Genomic DNA, 19734 nt, shown 5'->3' with positions numbered 1-19734 from the left:
TTCCCTCTTTTTTGGGAACCACGAACAGATTTGAAAAAAAACCCTGTCCCTGTTCTAGTCTTGGAACGCGACGAATTACTCCCATAGTAGAGAGGTCTTTTACACAACGTAAGAACGCCTCTCTTTTTATCTAGTCTACAGACAATCGTGAAAGAATAAATCTCCCTCTTGGGAGAAAACTTTTGAATTCCAGTTGATTTCTAGTGCCCAGGGGTCCTGAACATCTCTTGCCCAAGCCTGGGCAAAGAGAGAAAGTCTGCCCCCTGCTAGATCCGGTCCCGGATCGGGGGCCGCCCCTTCATGCTGTCTTGGTAGCAGCAGCAGGCTTCTGGGGTTGTTTACCCTTGTTCCAAGCCTAGTTGGGTCTCCAGACAGACTTGGCCTGAGAAAAATTCCCTTCCTGTTTTGTGGAGGAAGAGGAAGAAGAGGGTACTCCTTTAAAGTTCCGAAAGGAATAAAAATTATTTTGTTTACCCCTCGTCTTAACAGACTTATCCTGAGGTAGAAGATGACCTTTACCTCCAGTAATGTCAGAAATGATTTCCTTCAACTCAGGCCCGAATAGGGTCTTAACCTTGAAAGGAATAGCCAAGAGCTTTGACTTAGATGACACATCGGCAGACCACGATGTTAACCATAATGCTCTACGCGCTAAAATGGCAAATCCTGCATTTTTAGCCGCCAGCTTAGCAATTTGAAAGGCGGCATCTGTGATAAAAGAATTAGCTAGCTTGAGAGTCTTAATTCTATCTAAAATATCCTCTAAAGGGGTCTCAATCTTAAGAGACTCTAAGGCATCAAACCAGAAAGCCACTGCAGTAGTAACTGGAACAATGCAGGCTGTCGGTTGTAAAAGGAAACCCTGATGAATAAATAATTTCTTTAGAAGACCCTCTAATTTCTTATCCATAGGGTCTTTGAAAGCACAACTGTCCTCAATAGGAATAGTTGTACGCTTAGCCAAGGTAGATATAACTCCCTCCACCTTAGGGACAGTTTGCCAAGAGTCCCGAATGGTGTCTGATATGGGATACATTTTCTTAAAATTAGGAGGAGAGAACGGTATACCCGGTCTGTCCCACTCCTTCTTGATAATCTCCGAGATTCTCTTGGGAACTGGAAAAACATCAGTGTAAGCGGGAACTTCCAGATATTTGTCAATTTTACACAATTTCTCTGGTGGTACCATAATAGGGTCACAGTCATCCAGAGTCACTAAGACCTCCCTAAGTAACAGGCGGAGGTGTTCCAGCTTAAATTTAAAGGACATGACATCCGAATCTGTCTGAGGTAACACACTTCCCAATTCGAAAGTTCTCCCTCAGACAAAAGTTCCCTGACCCCCAACTCAGATCCCTGTGAGGGTACATCGGAAATAGCCAACAAAGCATCAGAGGACTCAGTATTCACATTGATTCCTGTCCTACTGCGTTTACCCTGTAACACTGGTAACTTAGATAATACCTCTGTAAGGGTAGTTGACATAACTGCAGCCATATCCTGCAGAGTAAAAGAATTAGACGCTGTTGAGGAACTCGGCGTCGCTTGGGTGGGCGTTAAAGGTTGTGACACTTGGGGAGAATTAGGCGGCATATCCTGATTCTCTTCAGATTGAGAATCATCCTTAGGCACACTTTCTTTACATAAAATATACTTTTTACATTGTAAGGCCCTTTCAGTACAAGAGGTACACAAAGTAAGTGGGGGTTCCACAATGGCCTCTAAACACATAGAACAAGGAGTTTCCTCAAGTTCAGACATGTTAAACAGACTAGCAATAGCCACAATAGTCGTTTTTAACCTTATTTATTGATTCAAAGAATTTTCAGAAAAAAATGTACTGCACTAAAAATTATACTAAACAGTTCAAATGTGCCAAAAATGATTGTACTATTTGAGAAAAAGCTAAATCACACTTTAAAGAGTATTTTTATTTGAAAATAGACTTTAAACAACGATAACAGCCCCTGCACCTCGCCACAGCTCTGCTGTGGCGCCTACCTGCCCCCAGGCTACTCAAGATTGATTCAACAATGATCTGGTGACTGAAAATCAACTTTAGGCCCCACTGGAGCTAGTGCCTGCTGCCTTCTAGTGAGGAGAAAACGGCGCGTCTGAGCATGCGAAATAGGCCCCTCCCACTGTGGGCGTCGCATTAATTGTCTTTATAACCGCATGGGAAGCGGTTTCAATAAGCCATGTGGTCCCCTTCACACACACATATCATTATGCCATATATTAAATAAAGAGTCACAGCTGCCTCTCCCAGTGTCAAGCCCCTATTGAGTTACATATACCATAGATCAATATGTATATAAAACAGTAATTTCAGTAACACCATCCATATAGGTCTAGTGCTTACCCCTTCCCTTACAGGGAATAATGTCAGCCAGTTCTGATATAACAAGTCTCCTCAGAAATAAAAGACTGAACATACCTCAATGCTGCTTGTAGCATGACACCGTTCTCCACACTGAATATTTCTCTTGCACTACCTTTAGAAGCTCTGTGGGAACCAGAATGGATCTTAGTAACGTCTGCTAAGATCATCAACCTCAGGGCAGAAAAAAGATCTCTTCATTCCTCTTGGGAATCCAGACTGACGATTTCTCCCTGAGGAAAATAGTACTCACCGGTACCATTTTAAAATAAAAAATTTCTTGATTGAAGAATATAAAACTAACACCTCACTTTACCTCTTCCTATTACTAACACAGGCAAAGAGAATGACTGGAGGTGGAGGGAAGGGAGGAGCTATATATATACAGCTCTGCTGTGGTGCTCTTTGCCACTTCCTGTTAGCAGGAGGATAAATCTCACAAGTAAGGATGAAATCCGTGGACACGTCATATCTTATAGAAGAAAAAGACTTTACGAAGTTTACGTAAGTCGTTTTTTGGTAAGGCCAAAGAAGTGTGCGGTACACCTATACCTGCAAGACTCGTAATAGCAGCGGGCGTAAAAAAGCAGCGTTAGGATCTCTTAACGCTGCTTTTTTACCTTAACGCACAACTCGTAATCTAACCGATTGTTTGCACAATTTTTATAACCTTTAATTGTCCTCAGCAGAAAAGAGTAAGGGCTAGATTACAAGTGAAGTGCAAATGATTTCACGAGGGTTTTCTCAATCGTCTGCGCCCCTTTTTTAATTGCGCTGATATTACAAGTTAAGAAAAATTGCAATTTATGCTAGAATCCTTACCGCGATTTCAGAGCTGTGGTTAACTGTTTTGTGAAATTAAAAAGTTGCACAAAACACTTCAAAAATACATTACAAAGTATAGTTACACTCATATTAACACTGTCTAATAGATATTATTCTCAAAAAATATTGCACACAAAAGTTATAAGTGCTCAAAGATAGGAGATCTTAGGTGTTAGAAAAAAAAGCCGCCAAAGGACTTTAACATTGAGATACATACAGATACAGTGCTAAAGATGTATTTGTGTATATATATATATATATATATATATATATATATATATATATAAAACACACAGTATATACATATATGTTTAACTATGTATTTACAGCAAATATTTCAGATTCCAATGTTCTGCACATAGCAGAATGTTCTTTGTATTTATAAACAGATATTCCTATATATATCTATACCTATATACAATCATCTATATATTTAGTTATACATTTATATTTTTTAATAAAACCATCGGATATATGTAGAAATATTTATATTTTCATGTCGGTTAAGCGCTATTGCAAATATGTGGGAATGCGTGAACACGATTGCAATTTTGGAATTTTTGCGCAAGTCAGGTTACTGCTGGAGAAAAAACTGTTTTCTTTCAACTTGTAATACCAGTACAACTCGACTAACGCAAAAATGAAAATCCTGGCAGAGTTTTTGCTATAGCAAAAACGCAAATACCACTTGTGATCTAGCCCACAAATACCACTTGTGATCTAGCCCACAAATACCACTTGTGATCTAGCCCACAAATACCACTTGTGATCTAGCCCACAAATACCACTTGTGATCTAGCCCACAAATACCACTTGTGATCTAGCCCACAAATACCACTTGTGATCTAGCCCACAAATACCACTTGTGATCTAGCCCTAAATAAGGAAAGCCTACTGTATAGAAGCTAAACTACTTTATAGCAACTAACCCCTTATGCTTATTTCTTGAATATTTATACAAGTAATATAAAATGAAAAATAAATACATCTAGTATTCTCAGGCTACTATTTGCTTTGAGTGCATTACTATATTTGACATTTAGCTAGAGACTTATTTGGCTGCCAAACAGAGCTAATCAGTGGCTGCATTTTGGGTTTTACAGCCTTCTTCAGTAGAAATATATATACCACTTGGCACAAGCGTGGAGCAAATGCTTGGGGATGCCTATGTATCTTTTACATATGTACACCAGACATGGAACTCTGGCCCTGCATGGGAAATAGAGTGCCCTGTTAATTTGACTGGATATTCCTTATACTGCTTACCGATATACATTGGGTGCCATGCTGATGAATGTACCGTATGTGCCAAATACTATGCAAGCAAAGCTTTATAGGTTAATCACTTGTACCGCTCACTAGAAACGTCCCTGCTTTGTGTCTGTTGTGAAAAGGCATTTTGCTGCTGTGTTGCCTGATGAAACAGCAGGAGGTATCCACTGACGTCACTATCATGGCAATAAAACATTTTTCCTTTAACTTCTTATCCCGGGTCTGTGGGAATCGCTGAGTTTTTACAGCTTTGGAAGCATCTGGCGGAAAGAAAAGATCAGAACAGTTAAAAATAACATTGTAACTGTCAGACAAGTCAGACAGTGTTTCTCTCAGATGCCTTTCTTGTATGATTGTGACCGATGTATCATGACAGTGTAATCTCTTTGTCTATCCTCTGTCTTCCAATATAATGTTTGATTACTAAAATGGAGGATAATGTTAGAGAGGTGCAGGCCTCCAAAGACTGACTAGCTGTAATACATATATTATCCAACTGTCTCTGGTGGTTATTAAAGGAACATTATAATCTTATAATCGAAACGTAATTCCTAATACAATATTTGCGTGTAGTAATAAAAAACAAACTCTGCACTGTACTTTGATCATTTATTTTTCCCTCTTTCCCTTTAACTCTGACCTTACAGCATTCTACACATATCAGTGCTCATTAATATATGTCCCTAACTGGTCCCCTAACTGGCCAAAGGAGATAAGATATTAAAGATGCTTTTCAAAGGGTGTGATCCTAAGCTACAAAACAATGCAAATTATAGAAGTAATTTTAAAACATTTATTTTGTATTCAGATCTTTGCAATATATTTCCTAAAGGACCATCAAATACACTAGAATTGTGTAATCATCAAATGCACACTAAAAAGACAAGTAGTCTAAATTTTAAATTAGCAGTAGATTGTTTTTTCTGACAAATTTTAAATTTTAGCTAAATTTGCAAGATCCCTGTATCATGTGACAGATATCCGCCAATCACACAGTTATATACACTGTGAAATTTTGAATATACTCATTAGCAGCTGTTGCATATAAAAAGGTCTTTCCACGGTTTAATAATGGAAGTAAATTGGAAAGTATCATAAAATTGCATTCTCTATCTGAATCATAAAAACTTAATTTTGACTTTGGAGTCCCTTTAATTGTAGATACCTGACATTCAATAAGGCTATGATATAACTGCAACAGCACAACAGAGTCAGAACAGAACAGCTTTGATTACGGCCTAGAGCCAAAACGCGTCAGCTGCATCTGGCTGATGTCCTATTTTGCTATGATCACACTTGTTTTATATACCTCTAGTATCCAATTTTAACTTGTACCACAATAAATTTTGAACTTTTAATATCCATTGGCTGGTGCTCCGTTCCTTCATTTTGCTATATGATATAACTGCCCCTTAATAAAATTGATATATGGTATTATAAAGGCATCAAGCTTTTGTCATTAATAAAGTCTAACCTAAAATGTGAATTGGAATTTTTCCCAGAAGTCATAACTAGCATGGCCAGAATGTCAACATGGATATAATGTGGTGACAGAAATGTTGCCTTTGCATCAATTTTAGATAAAATTGCTCCCCATCTGGCTGGCTGGTATAACGTTGGATGCAAGGGAATTAAGCTCAGTATGGCATCCAATGGGCTCACTTTATCAAGCCCTTCTCCTCCCTTTGAATGCAGGATCGCACAAGAGAACCTGCAGTCAAGATTTATCAAGCAGCGGTCATTTTAGGTGGAGAATTTCAATCTTTCCGGTCTCGTCTGACTGAGGAGATTGACAGCTCCTGTCTGTGCATGATTGGCTGTGCGCAGGCAGGGGGCGGGGTTGCACACAAGAGCAAAGGAGCACTCGTGTGCAATGTTACATTTGGGCAGAGAATTGCTGCTTCCAGAGGAGAGCTCAGTGGACAGGGGAGAATATGTCCGCCCCGTCCACCATGGGTTGATAAATTGAGCCCAATAAGTTAACCCCTAACACAGTCATTATCCTAGCACTAACTTTTAATCATTTTTTTTTTTTTGCTGAACTCACCTTCCATTATGAATGTGGTTTACAAAGTTTCTGTTATAGTACATCGTGGGTAGCGAGATCTTGATATTGCAGAGATCTCCACCTGCAGCATTCCAGCGGCAAGATTGTGTCCTGCAATATTAGAGCCATGGAAATGCCCTTGTATTCCTAAATGAACTTAATAGTATGAAAACTACTGGCATTTCCTGAGACTATATTATGTTGAACCAAGCAGCAGCTCAGTTTACATTATTAGAAGTACTTACATACGACATGTAGACATAATTCCCAGATTGGTAATAAAAAGTACAATGTTGTGAATTCTGCCAAAGTGGCTGAGACTTGTCAGGAAATTACAAGCAGCTGGAAATGGTATACAGTGGCAGAGGATTTTTAGGCCATTAAAGGGACATTAACCACTAAAATAAATTCATTCCCATCCCTCCAATGATGGGTGCCACCATTTTGAAACCTTAATTTCACTGCAGGTATCTAAAGAAGAGTTGCTACACATGTGTAAAAGCATCAGCACTGGAATGCAATGAAAGCTAGATTTCATCATGGCAGCACTCAGGGGGTAACAATAATATTCTTATAACATGTATTTAATATTGAGATATCCTTTTAAAGGGCCATAATACCCAAATGTTTAAACACTTGAAAGTGATGCAGCATAGCTGTAAAAAGCTGATTAGAAAATATCACCTGAACATCTCTATGTAAAAAAGAAAGATATTTTACCTCAAAAGTTCCTCAGTAGCCACCTCCCATTGTAAAGGATTTCTAAGCAGCATATTAGTATGTTTGTCCTGGGACATCTGAAGGGATGAGCATCGTGCACTCTCACATTATTTCATCAATCAGGTAAAGGAAGCTTACTATGAAATCTCATGAGAGTTAAGTCAAATCTCATGAGATCACAGTAAGAGTTCATGACCTCAGCACTGCTGATGCTGATTGGCTGCTGTTCATTTCTTCATTTTTTTTTTTTTTTACCTGCAGCTGGGAGCAGCCGAGTATAACTTTTTACACAGAACTTACTCTGGTGAGCTGAGGAAATTGTGAGGTAAAATATCTTCCTTTTTTACATAGAGATACTCAGGTAATATTTTCCTGTCAGCTTTTTACAGTTATACAAGTGATTTAGCATATGAGTATTATGTCCCTTTAAGTTTGTTTTTGGAGCACATAAACACATATCAATGTAATCAAAGATGGGACATACTGTACTGTTTGAATGTTATATTTTAGTACCCCATAACTCTCACTGAGTGCTGCAAGGATGGAATCTGGTGCTAATTAAAGGGAGATAAAAAGTGCAATGAGAAAAGGATCTAATGTGTTAGAATATTTAATTATTTTACTATTACTTACCAATGGGTTAAACACATAGTTAAAGTTGCCTCCAGAAAAAAACAATGCACTGCTGGGACACACACAGTAAGCAAATGGTGATAGTCATATATATGGAGCCTAGGGTTGCCACCTCGGCCATGTTTTCCTGGACACTTATGAGTTACACATACAGCAGGGAGGAACATGAATAGTGCTGTCCAGATGCACAGTGCTTGTTGCCCTCTCCTTACCCTGCAGTATGTGTAACTCATAAGTGTCCAGGAAAACATGGCTGAGCTGGCAACCCTATCCTGAGCATACCTGTATATGTTTTTTTTTTAACAAAGGATACCAAGTACACAAAATACATTTTATATTAAAAGCAAACTAAAACGTCTGAAAATGGCATGTTCTGTATGAATTATGAAAGGTTAATTTTGACGTTCATGTGCCTTTAATTCCATTTCCTGCTTGTGACATACCTAGTCTATTGCCAGTGTTCCAAATTTATACCAGACCCCAAAAGCATATAGTACTGCTTAGGTCACATTAAAAATTAAAACAATTTTCTTAAAACTGCCTCTGACTGTGATGCTATTTCAGATCTGGCATTAAACAAATAATTGGCAAAAGTACAGTTAAAATAAAGAGCATAACATGTTATTCATACATCTTTCCTGGGTTTAGCACAGTTTATCCCTGTTCTGGACATCCTGCCTCAAATACTTTTCTCTTCATTAGGGGTAGACCCTAATCCAATTTATAAACACCAAATACTATAGCTACAAATTCCCAACAGAATCGAATATTTGTAGGAAATAATGTTTAAAAGCTTTTTCAACTGGAATAGAATTACCTTATGGTTTGTATTATAGGTATTTTTCAGTTTATTCGTTTTTAGTTGTGATAGCTTTTTGCCTACCACAACAGTAACACTATATATTGTAATAAGCTCCTTTAAACCCTTAATGACCACAATGTACCATGTATGTCACTGGTCGTTAAGGGTTTTTTCAGGACATAATAGCACAAGTCTAGCAAGAAGACGCTATTAATACCCTCCATCCAGCAGGCTTTGTGGAATAGAGCAGTCTCAACGCTGGTGGCAGGACCGCGCTATAAAACAATCAAGTCCCAAAAAAAGGCCAGTGACATACAGGGTACGTCGCTGGTCCTTAAGGGGTTAAAGAGAGAGGATAGTTCTAATGCTGTCAGACTTTTATATAATTATCTATATACCTGTATGCATGGAAGCCAATTATATTGTTTTATTTATGCAGCATGAAATACTTAGCTGCTGTTTATACGGTGGGTGTGTATATGATGCAAAAAAAGGGCAGAGGAAGGTAGTTTTTAAAAAAAATCAGTTTAAAGGGACTGTCTACACATTAGTCATCTTAAAGTCTTACCTTAGATTAAACTGCAAATAGCCTCTTGCACCTTTTCTATATCATGCACCAAGAACAGTAAAAAAAAGTTATTTTAAAATAAATATTGTTTCTGGTCACTTTGAAATGGCTGCAAAGCTCAACCCACTGATTACATCACGATCTGGGCTGCATCTAGGCACTCTGCTGAAAAGCATTGACAGTCTGTTGAATCCAACTAGTGAGCCTTTTGTGATTGGATGCAATATGCAGCCCAGATCGTGATGTCATCAGTGGGCTGAGCTTAGCAGCCATTTCAAAGTGGCCAGAAACAATATTCATTTTAAAATAACTTTTTTTTACCATTCCTGCTGCATGATATAGAAAAGGTGCAGGAGGCTATTTCCAGCTTAATCTAAGGCAAGACTTTAAGATGACTAAGGTGTATAGACTGTCCCTTTAAGGCTTTCATTTTTCTAATAAACAAATTAATTATATTATTTAACTATAAAGTAAAATGTGCTATCCCTGTCAAAGAAGACTTAATTTTCTGAGTACCATGACCCTTTAATTATTAACTGCTGCTATCTCTGCTGTAATGTGATTCCACATATTCAGGATCCTTTATATAAAGGAATGTTTCCTTAGATCTCCACATCTCATTCTTTGTTTGCTAAATGTTTTATGAAAGTGATCTGGTATTCCCCTGTGAGATAATACCTGCCAAAAACTGCTTAATTCCCTTTCTGTGAATGAGCTGAGTAATAGGATAAGGGGGCTGGTCCTTCATGAGTTAAAGGGACAGTTTACTCAAAAACTTTCTCTCCTCTAATTTGTTCTCAATGATCCACTTTACCTGCTGGAGAGTATTACATTGTTTACCCTTATGTTGGCATTTGAAATAGTTGATTTAGCCTGTGGTAATGTTTATTTTCCATTGTTCTCTCCAAGTATTGGTCTTTGGTTTACAGACAGATAATGTTATAAAGTAATCAGATCTGATTATACCTACAAGCTCAACCCTTTTTATTAGGATGTGGCTTCAAAACACAAAACCAGCTCTTTAATATACACAAATAATAATAATATATAATAAATAATAATAATTAACAGTATACTGTCCCTTTAAGATTTGATTTGATTACAGGAGGTAGTTTATTAAGACATTTTTTTGGATACTGAAATAGAAAGACCTAAAAATCCAGAACTGTAACCATGCACACATGTAATTCCCAATAGCAAAGAGTACATCTCTTTAATATGTCACACATTACGAAGAATCTATTCATATATTACAAAAGCCTGATAACAAAATAAAAGTGATGTGAACTTTATTAAAATAAGAATTTATCCTGTACTCTAAAGCCCTACGAATCCTCATTTTTTATTATTATTTATGCTTATGTTATTTCAAAACATATAGTGGTATATTCACAGAAGTGTGAATGTGTTATCAAATGTATTAGGCAAAGAACCCTTTTGGACCGATTTAAATTATTAACAGTAATTAAAGGGATAATATTTTTTTGTCCCCCATTTCCTATAATTTAACACTGAATGTTGTTGTTTTTTAAATTCCACTTAGTATCTATACAGTAATAATAGTGTCTTCCATTACTTTATAGAAACTTAGTTTCATGATTCAGATAAAGCCCAAAATGGTTAAGTTTTAAGTTTACTTCTATTATCTAATATTCGTAGTTCTCTTGGTATCATTTGTTGAAAATCATACTTAGGTAGGCTTAGGGCAACAATGCACTACTATGAGCTAGGTGCTGATTGGTGTCTGTGAATATATGCCTCATATCATTAGCTCACCAGATGTGTTTAGCTAGCTCTCGGTAGTGCATTACTGCTCTTTCAATAAAGGATACAAAGTAAATGTGGCAAATTTGATAATACAAGTAAAATGAAAAATTGTTTAACAGTGTATGCTTTATCTAAATGATGAACGGAAATGTGGGGTTTCATGTTTAAACATTATATATATATATTATATTTTGTACAGATATAAATTAGACAACAGAGAGTATGCAAACAAGGCTGTGTGGAACAAATGATTGTTAAAGTAATTATCTAAAAGGGTTTCCACACAGCATTATTTTCAGTCACTCTTATTGTTTGTTTTATATCGAAGAAAGATAGAAAACTTAAGTTCAAACAAGGCTGCACCCATTACTTTATATAAACTAAAGTACTTTATAGAAGAAAATCATTTACAATTAAATCTTTAATATAAAACAACTAAAAAGTGTTTTCACTGTGTACAAGATAATAATACGATAACATACCTAAAGGAACAATTTAACAAACATTTTAAACTCTGCAGTTGATATAAAAAGTAAATGAAAACATTTTAAGGGGAAACTAATATTACAGTAAAAAGTCCCTAATAGCCCAAAAAGGGAAACAATTTTAAAATCTGGTTTGTTAGACCTCAGGGACTGGAATTGAGAATCCCTACCCTAAGTACAAGTTGGTTGTAAAGTCATCCATTACAAATTACTTGCACAGTGCAACTATGAACTACGTCCTAACTTAAGGACATGAAACCCAAAATTTTTCTTTCAAGATTCAGCATACAATTTTAAACAATTTCCTAATTTGTCTTTTTTATTATTAAAGTTCCTTTATTCTCTTTGTTGAAGGAGCAACAATGCACTACTATGATTTAGCTGAACACATCAGATGAGCAAATGACAAGAAACATAAATGTGCAGCCAGTTACATCTAATTAATGCATTACTTCTGCTAAGCTCTCCTATGTATGCTTTTAACCAATAATACAAAGAGAATGAAGCAAATTATTGACCCTTTTAAGTCAGTTTGTTAAAAAAAAAAATAGGGTATCCTTACATAAACTTGCAACTGACTTGATTTTATATTTCATACTGTTCACATATCAACCTCATGGCAGGCTTGTGTGTAAAAAGCTTAGTAAATACAGCTGCCAATCATTAAGGTGGTTTGCAAATGTAAAATGTATTAATTAATATGAATAAAATGCAGACACATACCCCCATCATAGTCACAATCTAAATGGATTTGCAAGATGGTTAAGCTCAACAGCTTTCCAAGCCTAAATCAGTTTAATCTCTTAACAAACGGACCTACAGATAGGTGAAATATAAACTAACTTGATGTGGTTGAGTTTAACCATTTGGGGTCATCTTTATCCAAGCAACATTTATTTTTATTTTTAATTATTTGGACATACCAAAGATAGGTTTTAAGAATTGTATGTGAATATCCTCCTCTCATCTATCAGAATAGCCGGGAAACATACACATATTGTTGCAAACACTGATACAAGTAACAATGAAATACTGCTGCTATATAGTGCTCCAGATGTGCACACACCTCAGCCAAACTAGGTATCAACAAAGGATACCACAGGGATCAAAGTAAGCTTAATAGAAATAAATTGGTAAGTATTTTAACGTTCAGGTTTTTTTTAACATCATATTCTTTTTCATAGTTAAAACTGATTATAATGCAAAATCAGGTTATATCATATTTACTCCACACAATATGGGAGTCTAATGTTTTTTCAGTTTTTTTGCTGTGAGAGGTGCTGTGGTTGAATGTTCTGCAGGTCTTTTGTTAGTAAAGATATTAATGTAACTTGGATTACATGTTATTATCTGATATGACCAATATATGATTCATCAGCATCTCCAGGAACCATATAGGGGGGCACAAACTGCCAGTGCCAAATAATTGCTATTGAAATAATAAAAAAAAAAACCCAACAAAACATTCACCTACATGTATGTTTATACAGTGGTGGAAAAACATCACTATAGAGAGATGATTGCAGCTTGGGGGCAGCCATTATGCCATTATACAGGGGGAGGGGGGCTAGTGCCCCCTAGAGGCACCTATAAGAATCAGAAACCTCATGTATTCTGGCAGGGGTGGACTGGCAAATTATGGCCCAGGGGGCAAGAACAGTGACCTAGGTATAGCAACTCACCCCTTTTAAAATGTTATATTTATTTAATATTATATATATATAAAACAACTGCTGAAGTGAAACACATTATAAAACATAAAGTAAGGCTGTTTACTTTTATTCCAGATTGGTTACCGCTGTCTTATACATTTTACTTACTTAAAATAAAATTTAAATCTCAAGTGCAGTGCTTTCTGTGGGCACTGATATAAACTAAAGTAAAAAGCTGATTAGGTTGTGTGCTCTGGAAACTGCCGGTCACTGCACTTGCATCAGCCCTGATTCCAACAGTGGCCTGTGGGGCAAATGTCATCCTGCCCCCAGCTCAGTCCACCCATGGAATTATTCTGTCCATATTCTGTCTGACATGACCCTTAATTAGTCCTCTGGTCAGCCTTATATATATCTTATGTATTTTTCAATCCCTTAGCTGGGTTTATACGTTCCACTTCTGCCAAAAAGGGGAATTCATATAATCTATCACTTACATAAAGAACATCTGTAAATTCCTTCAGAGAAGGTCACATCCAGTTTCTAATAATCCTATCTAGACCAATTCTAATAATGCTCTAATCAAGAAATACCCTACCTTACATTAAAGGGACAGGAACCCCCAAAATTTTCTTTCATGATTTGGATAGAACATACAATTTTAAGCAACTTTCCAATTTAACTCTATTATCAAATTTGCTTCATTATCTTGTTATCCTTTGCTGAAGGAACAGCATTGCACAACTGGCAGCTACCTGAACGCATTTAGTTAGCCAATCACATGAGACAAATAAATGCAGGCACCAATCAGCAGCTAGCTCCCACTAGTGTAGGATATGTGCATATTATTTTTCAACAAGGGATACTAAGACAACAAAGCATATTTGAAAATAGAAGTAAATTTAAATGTCTTAAAATGACATGCTCTAACTGAATCCTTCTGCAAGTTTACTTTTAACTTTCCTATCCCTTTAAATTGCTCTTGTATGTGCTATAGAACAATGTATCAGTCAAGTCTTAACATTTAAAATAAAAAAACAACAACTTGTTGCTACAATTATCTTTCAGTAGCCAAACTCAGCTTACTACTTCATTATTTGAAGGAGCTCATTCAGGCTTGGGGCTTCAGATAGCAAGGCTAGCCACAGGCAATATGTTAGTATAAAGTGCTTTGTTTTTACATTGTTTTCTGCAGAAGCAAGTTAGGCAAAAATATTTAGCAAGTTTAGCATGCCTGAATTTCCTAAACTGAAAATTAGAAAATCCACCATTTTCAGAGATAAATTACTTGAAAAGAGGGCAAAATAAATAATAAATAATGAAAGTATTATGCAAAGTTATTTTACTGTGCATAATTTAACGTTACAGTATATAAAAATGTATAGGCGTTTACTTTCCCTTTGACTTTATCTTCAACTCATCCAAACACTCTCATCTCTCTCCCTCTCCTTTCTCTCTCCCTCTAATCCTCTCTTCTCTTCTCTCTCTCCTCTCCCTCTCTTCTCTCTCTCTTTCTTCTCTCTCTCACCTATAGAACAGTGTTTTCTGCTAGCTACCCACTGAGGGTGAAAATAACAAACTACTTGTTGTGTTCCCAGTCTACGCCAGAATTGTTATTGTTTAAAAAGATAGATAACGCCTTTACTACCCATTCCCCAGCTTTGCACAACCAGCATTGTTATAATAATATACAGGTAGCCCTCAGTTTACGCCGGGGTTAGGTTCCAGAAGCAATGGTTGTAAATCGAAACTGTTGTAAATTGAAACCCAGTTTATAATGTCAGTCAATGGGAAGTGAGGGAGATAGGTTCCAGGCCCCTCTCAAAATTGTCATAAGTAACACCTAATACATTATTTTTAAAGCTTTGAAATGAAGACTTTAAATGCTAAACAGCATTATAAACCTAATAAAATAACCACACAACACAGAATATATAATTAAACTAAGTTAAATGAACAAAAACATTTGCTAAACAGCATTATAAACCTAATAACATAATCACACAACAAAGACTTCACTTGCATTTTTCTGCAAACAGTTCTTTCTATGCATTCCAATCTGGACTGATTTATAAACAGGAAGATCTTGTTCCTTTGAAATCTGCTTGATAGCTCAGGTCTGGTTCATTTGATTAATTTCAGCTTGCTTGGCTTTGTTGCAACACAAGCGGACAGCTCCACCTACTGGCTATTTTAATAAATGCACTGCTTCTCAATGCTTTTCAATAGCAGTCACATGACTGGAAAAAAAGGTTGTTATTCTGAAACGGTGTACATTGAACCATTGTAAAACGAGGGCCACCTGTACTTTATAACCTTTAAACTTCTAAATTTATGCCTGTTTCTAAGCCACTACAGACAGCCTCTTATCACATGCTTTTTTATTTGTTTTTCAAAACAGGGGAGTGCTAGTTCATGTGAGCCATATAGAAACATTGTGCTAACACCCGTGGTTTCTGGCAGAAACTGCACTAATTGGATAAAATGCAAGTCAATCCTATATAATAAAAGGCCAGGTATGTTTGTTCGAAGCTGTCATGCACAGTAGAGACTGCGTGAGGACAAACATACCTGGTCGTTTACACCGTAGCGAAGGATCAGCCAGTGAGGATAAGACAGCAGAGAGGGTGGGCGGAAGTGGGTGTGGCAGGGTGTGTGGCCTGGTGGGAGTGGGCATGGCCAGATGGGAGCAGGGGTGGTGGGGGCGTGGCCGGGCAGGAGCACGGGCGGGTGGGACCGCAGCACTGCAAAAAATGGTCTGTGTACACGGGCTTTAGGACTAGTAGATAATAAATGTAGATAATAAATAAAAAGTCATTTGATCAGGGGGATTAGCTACAAGGTAATCACAGAGGTAAAAAGTGCATTAATGTAACCATGTTGGTTATGCAAAACTGAGGAATAGGTAATAAAGGCATTATCTATCTATTTAAACAATACATTTTTTGGAGTAGAATGTCCCTTTAACCCTCAAAGTTTTTAAGGGACCAGTAAATACAGTAGATTTGCATAATCAACAAATACATGATACCAATTTCAAATGAGTAGTATATTTTTCTCTGACAAATTTGTATTATGTCTATTTCCACTCCCTCTGTATCATGAGACAGCTGTCAGCAAATCACAAATGCATATAAGTATATTCTGTGAATTCCTGCACATGCTTAGTAGGAACTGGTGACTCAAAAAGTATAAATATAAAAGACTAAATATTTTGTTAATTGAAGTAAATTGGAAAGTTGTATAAAAATGCATGTATCTGAATGATGAAAGTTTCATTTTGACTTGAGTGCCCTTAATGAAACACTTTGCTTGTGTCCACCCATGGTCTGACAGGATATTCACATATTACCAAGACTGAATGCTGTGAGCACCACTGATATAGTAATTATCAATAAAAATAACTGACTGACCTAGAGTGTATAATATACCACATTTGTGTATTTTATTGTACAGCATGGTTGGGTTTATAAAAAAAACTCTGCAATAAGCAATAACTTTCAGTACTGATCACCTTTTAGATACCTGACCATTTCATGTGAACTTTACAAACATTACAAACAAAGATGTCCTTTATTCAAGTGACGTTTCAGGGCAAACCCCCTTCATCAGATGAAGGGGTATATGCCCCAAAACGTCACTTGAATTAAGGACATATTTTTCTGTCAAACCAGTGAGTGCTGTTTTCTTCTGTTTATACATTCACACACACACACACACATATATATATATATATACATACATACATACATACATACACACTTACAAACTCTCTCTGTAAATTAAACTTTACTAACATTTAACATCTGCAATATTATAACAATAAGTATTATTAATATGAAATGTTATATATATATATATATATATATATATATATATATATATATATATATATATATATATATATATATATATATATATATTTATATATATATACACACACACACATTTGTATGGTTACTAGTGTATGTTTATAATAACATTTTATTTCTTGAAACTAGCCTATGGTATTAAAACAAAGAATACTAGAATTCGTATGCAGAACAATGTAATTTTTTTTTTTTAAAACGTGTAAATACAATATACTTGATATATACAATATATTTTCTAGATATTTATATAGCTAAATGCATGGGTCATACGAGGTCTGATTGATATCACCGATATAGATATATATGGCAAATCATCATATTAACAACAACAACGTGAGAATCCCCTGGCCTTGAGGGAAGCAGTGGGCTCCGCAGACTGTGGAAATGGAAGTTTAGTGACTTATTTTAGCTAATTCAGGAACAAAGTTTGAAGGGGGCGAGCGCCACCTAATGGTGGCAGAAAGATTATAGCCAATGGAATTTTCCCTTACTTGTCCTAAACGGATTCAAATATGCAAATGAAAGTTTTTAGATACAAAGTCCTAATTGCACTATACTTCTAAAAATAATAGAGAATTAACATTCCAGCACTATATTAATAGTTATTCATTGTAATAGGCGTGCGAAAAAAAACAATTAGTTGGATAGAATCATTATAATAAATTAGATGATATACAGACAGATATAAAGACAGACAGATAGATTTAGATAGACAGACAAATAGACATACACAAATGCAGTACATTAAATCCACTAGTCCAATGATTCAGATGTAAAAATAATTGACAGGCAAAAAGTTTTTTTTTTTTTTTTTATGCGACACTATTTAGATTAAAGTTACCAGAATTACATGTAAATAATATAATAAAGCATAATAACAGTAGATTATGTAATAATATCACAATAATATATAATATTGCTCAGAGGGTTCCTAGTAAAATCTCAGTATATGACTATGGTAAGGTAAAACACTATAAATAAATGCTTTAGCATATACTTATACATTGTTCGTCTATATAACTGGATCGGGTATTCATAAAAGCAGAAACATTACATTTATGCAATAAAAGAAAATAGCATGTAATAGACATTTGAATTGTATTGTAGGCAGAATGAAGGCGAGTTTGAGTATTCAGAAAAGTCTTAAAATGTGAAAATACATTATTATTTGTTGTATAATAAACTCATTATTTAGATAGAAATAAATAATTTGTGTAAAAGTATTCTTGTTTGTCCACTAAAATATATATTTACTTAAATCCATAAACAGACAAAGTCAGATAATTTGGTAAATTATAAAATTATATATACACTTATGTATACAATGCTTATTTATATACATTATTATTAATATTATTATTAATAATAATAATAATCACTCACTTTTTTCCTATTTAGGGGCATTAATTTAAACATTCCTCCTCTTCTTAAAATGTCTGTTATCTGATAAAAAAAGAAATCATATTCAGTCTAGTATGTTATTGTAATACAATATGCATAATACAATATTACAATTAAACTCGAAATATTGCCCAAATGTTGTAATATTAATTCAGTTAAGTGAGGCTTTTTAAAATGAAAGGTTGTGAATATGCAATAAAAATGTGGTAAATTACATATATGTTTTAAATACACTGAGATTACAACAGATTACAACAGATTACAAATAGATAAATACTGTGTATTGCCACTGAGTTTATTCTGGATAGCATAAATAATAATGAAGAAAATGCAGGTTAAAACTGAACAGGACTGGTAGATTTAATGCTGTTTTACATCACATTTAACAACTGATATCTAGTTTTAGTTATTTTAAATAGAGACCTTAATTAGCAAATTACGTTGTTAATATAATATTATATGTCAAATATGGATTTATGGAAAATGTGTATTTCTCAATATAACGTGAGGGGAAGGGTTACCTAGAGGCTAAGATATTAGTAAATCTGCTACTGGACTTGTATTTGCAGTTATTGGAATATGTGTAAAGAAACACACATTAGCAAGTATTACATTATACATATGTTGAATATAAAATTAAAGAATAGCAATGTTTATAAGGCAAAATCTCCATGATCATTACAATATAATTACATATACGGGTTAGGCAATATTTTACTCTAATGAATCACTGGATCAACAATTTAATTACTTTAGCAATGAAATGCCTTAAGCATGAGTGATTAATATTAGGATGTGTTTAAATACTTCTAAGCGAGTTATATAGAATATATGTATATATATATATATATATATATATACACACACACACTGTGTGTGTATATATATATATATAGATAGAGAGAGAGTTATATATACTGTATATCGATAGATAGATAAATATATTATAGATAGACAGACAGAAATATATTTAATCCATCCTTCTATCTTTTATTAAATCAACCGTTCAAAGCTTATATCATTTTCTGTCCTGAGTACAATAATTCTTTTATCATTTGGTTTAAAACCTCACAGTAGTATTGTAGATCTACGTTGTATTCTTGATATAATATATAATATTAATATAATAATATTATTTTTAAAATAACATTAACATATTACCCAAATATCCCGTATATAAAAAATTAAACATTGCAGTGACAAACGTGGCCTTTTAGAAAGCAGAAAATAGAATGTAACAAACTTATGTAATATCTTTTATTTTGGAGCATTTGTAACACATTAGTTACTAATACTATTAAAAAATCAAA

General features: G+C 35.0%; 1 long non-coding RNA gene across 1 annotated transcript in view; it reads right to left on the bottom strand.

Annotated features, from left to right (window-relative positions):
• The window catches only part of LOC128662466 (uncharacterized), a 285835-nt gene extending 267375 nt beyond the window's left edge, over positions 1-18460 (bottom strand). Inside the window, exon 1 of the long non-coding RNA XR_008402785.1 lies at positions 18407-18460. This is a non-coding gene — a long non-coding RNA (uncharacterized LOC128662466). The remainder of the gene's footprint in view (positions 1-18406) is intronic.
• Positions 18461-19734: the final 1274 nt, after the last annotated feature.

Source organism: Bombina bombina, chromosome 6 (genome assembly GCF_027579735.1).
Source record: "Bombina bombina isolate aBomBom1 chromosome 6, aBomBom1.pri, whole genome shotgun sequence".
Classification (NCBI taxonomy): domain Eukaryota; kingdom Metazoa; phylum Chordata; class Amphibia; order Anura; family Bombinatoridae; genus Bombina; species Bombina bombina.
The sequence above is the reverse complement of the archived record's forward strand: the minus strand, read 5'-3'. Positions and strand labels throughout refer to the sequence as shown.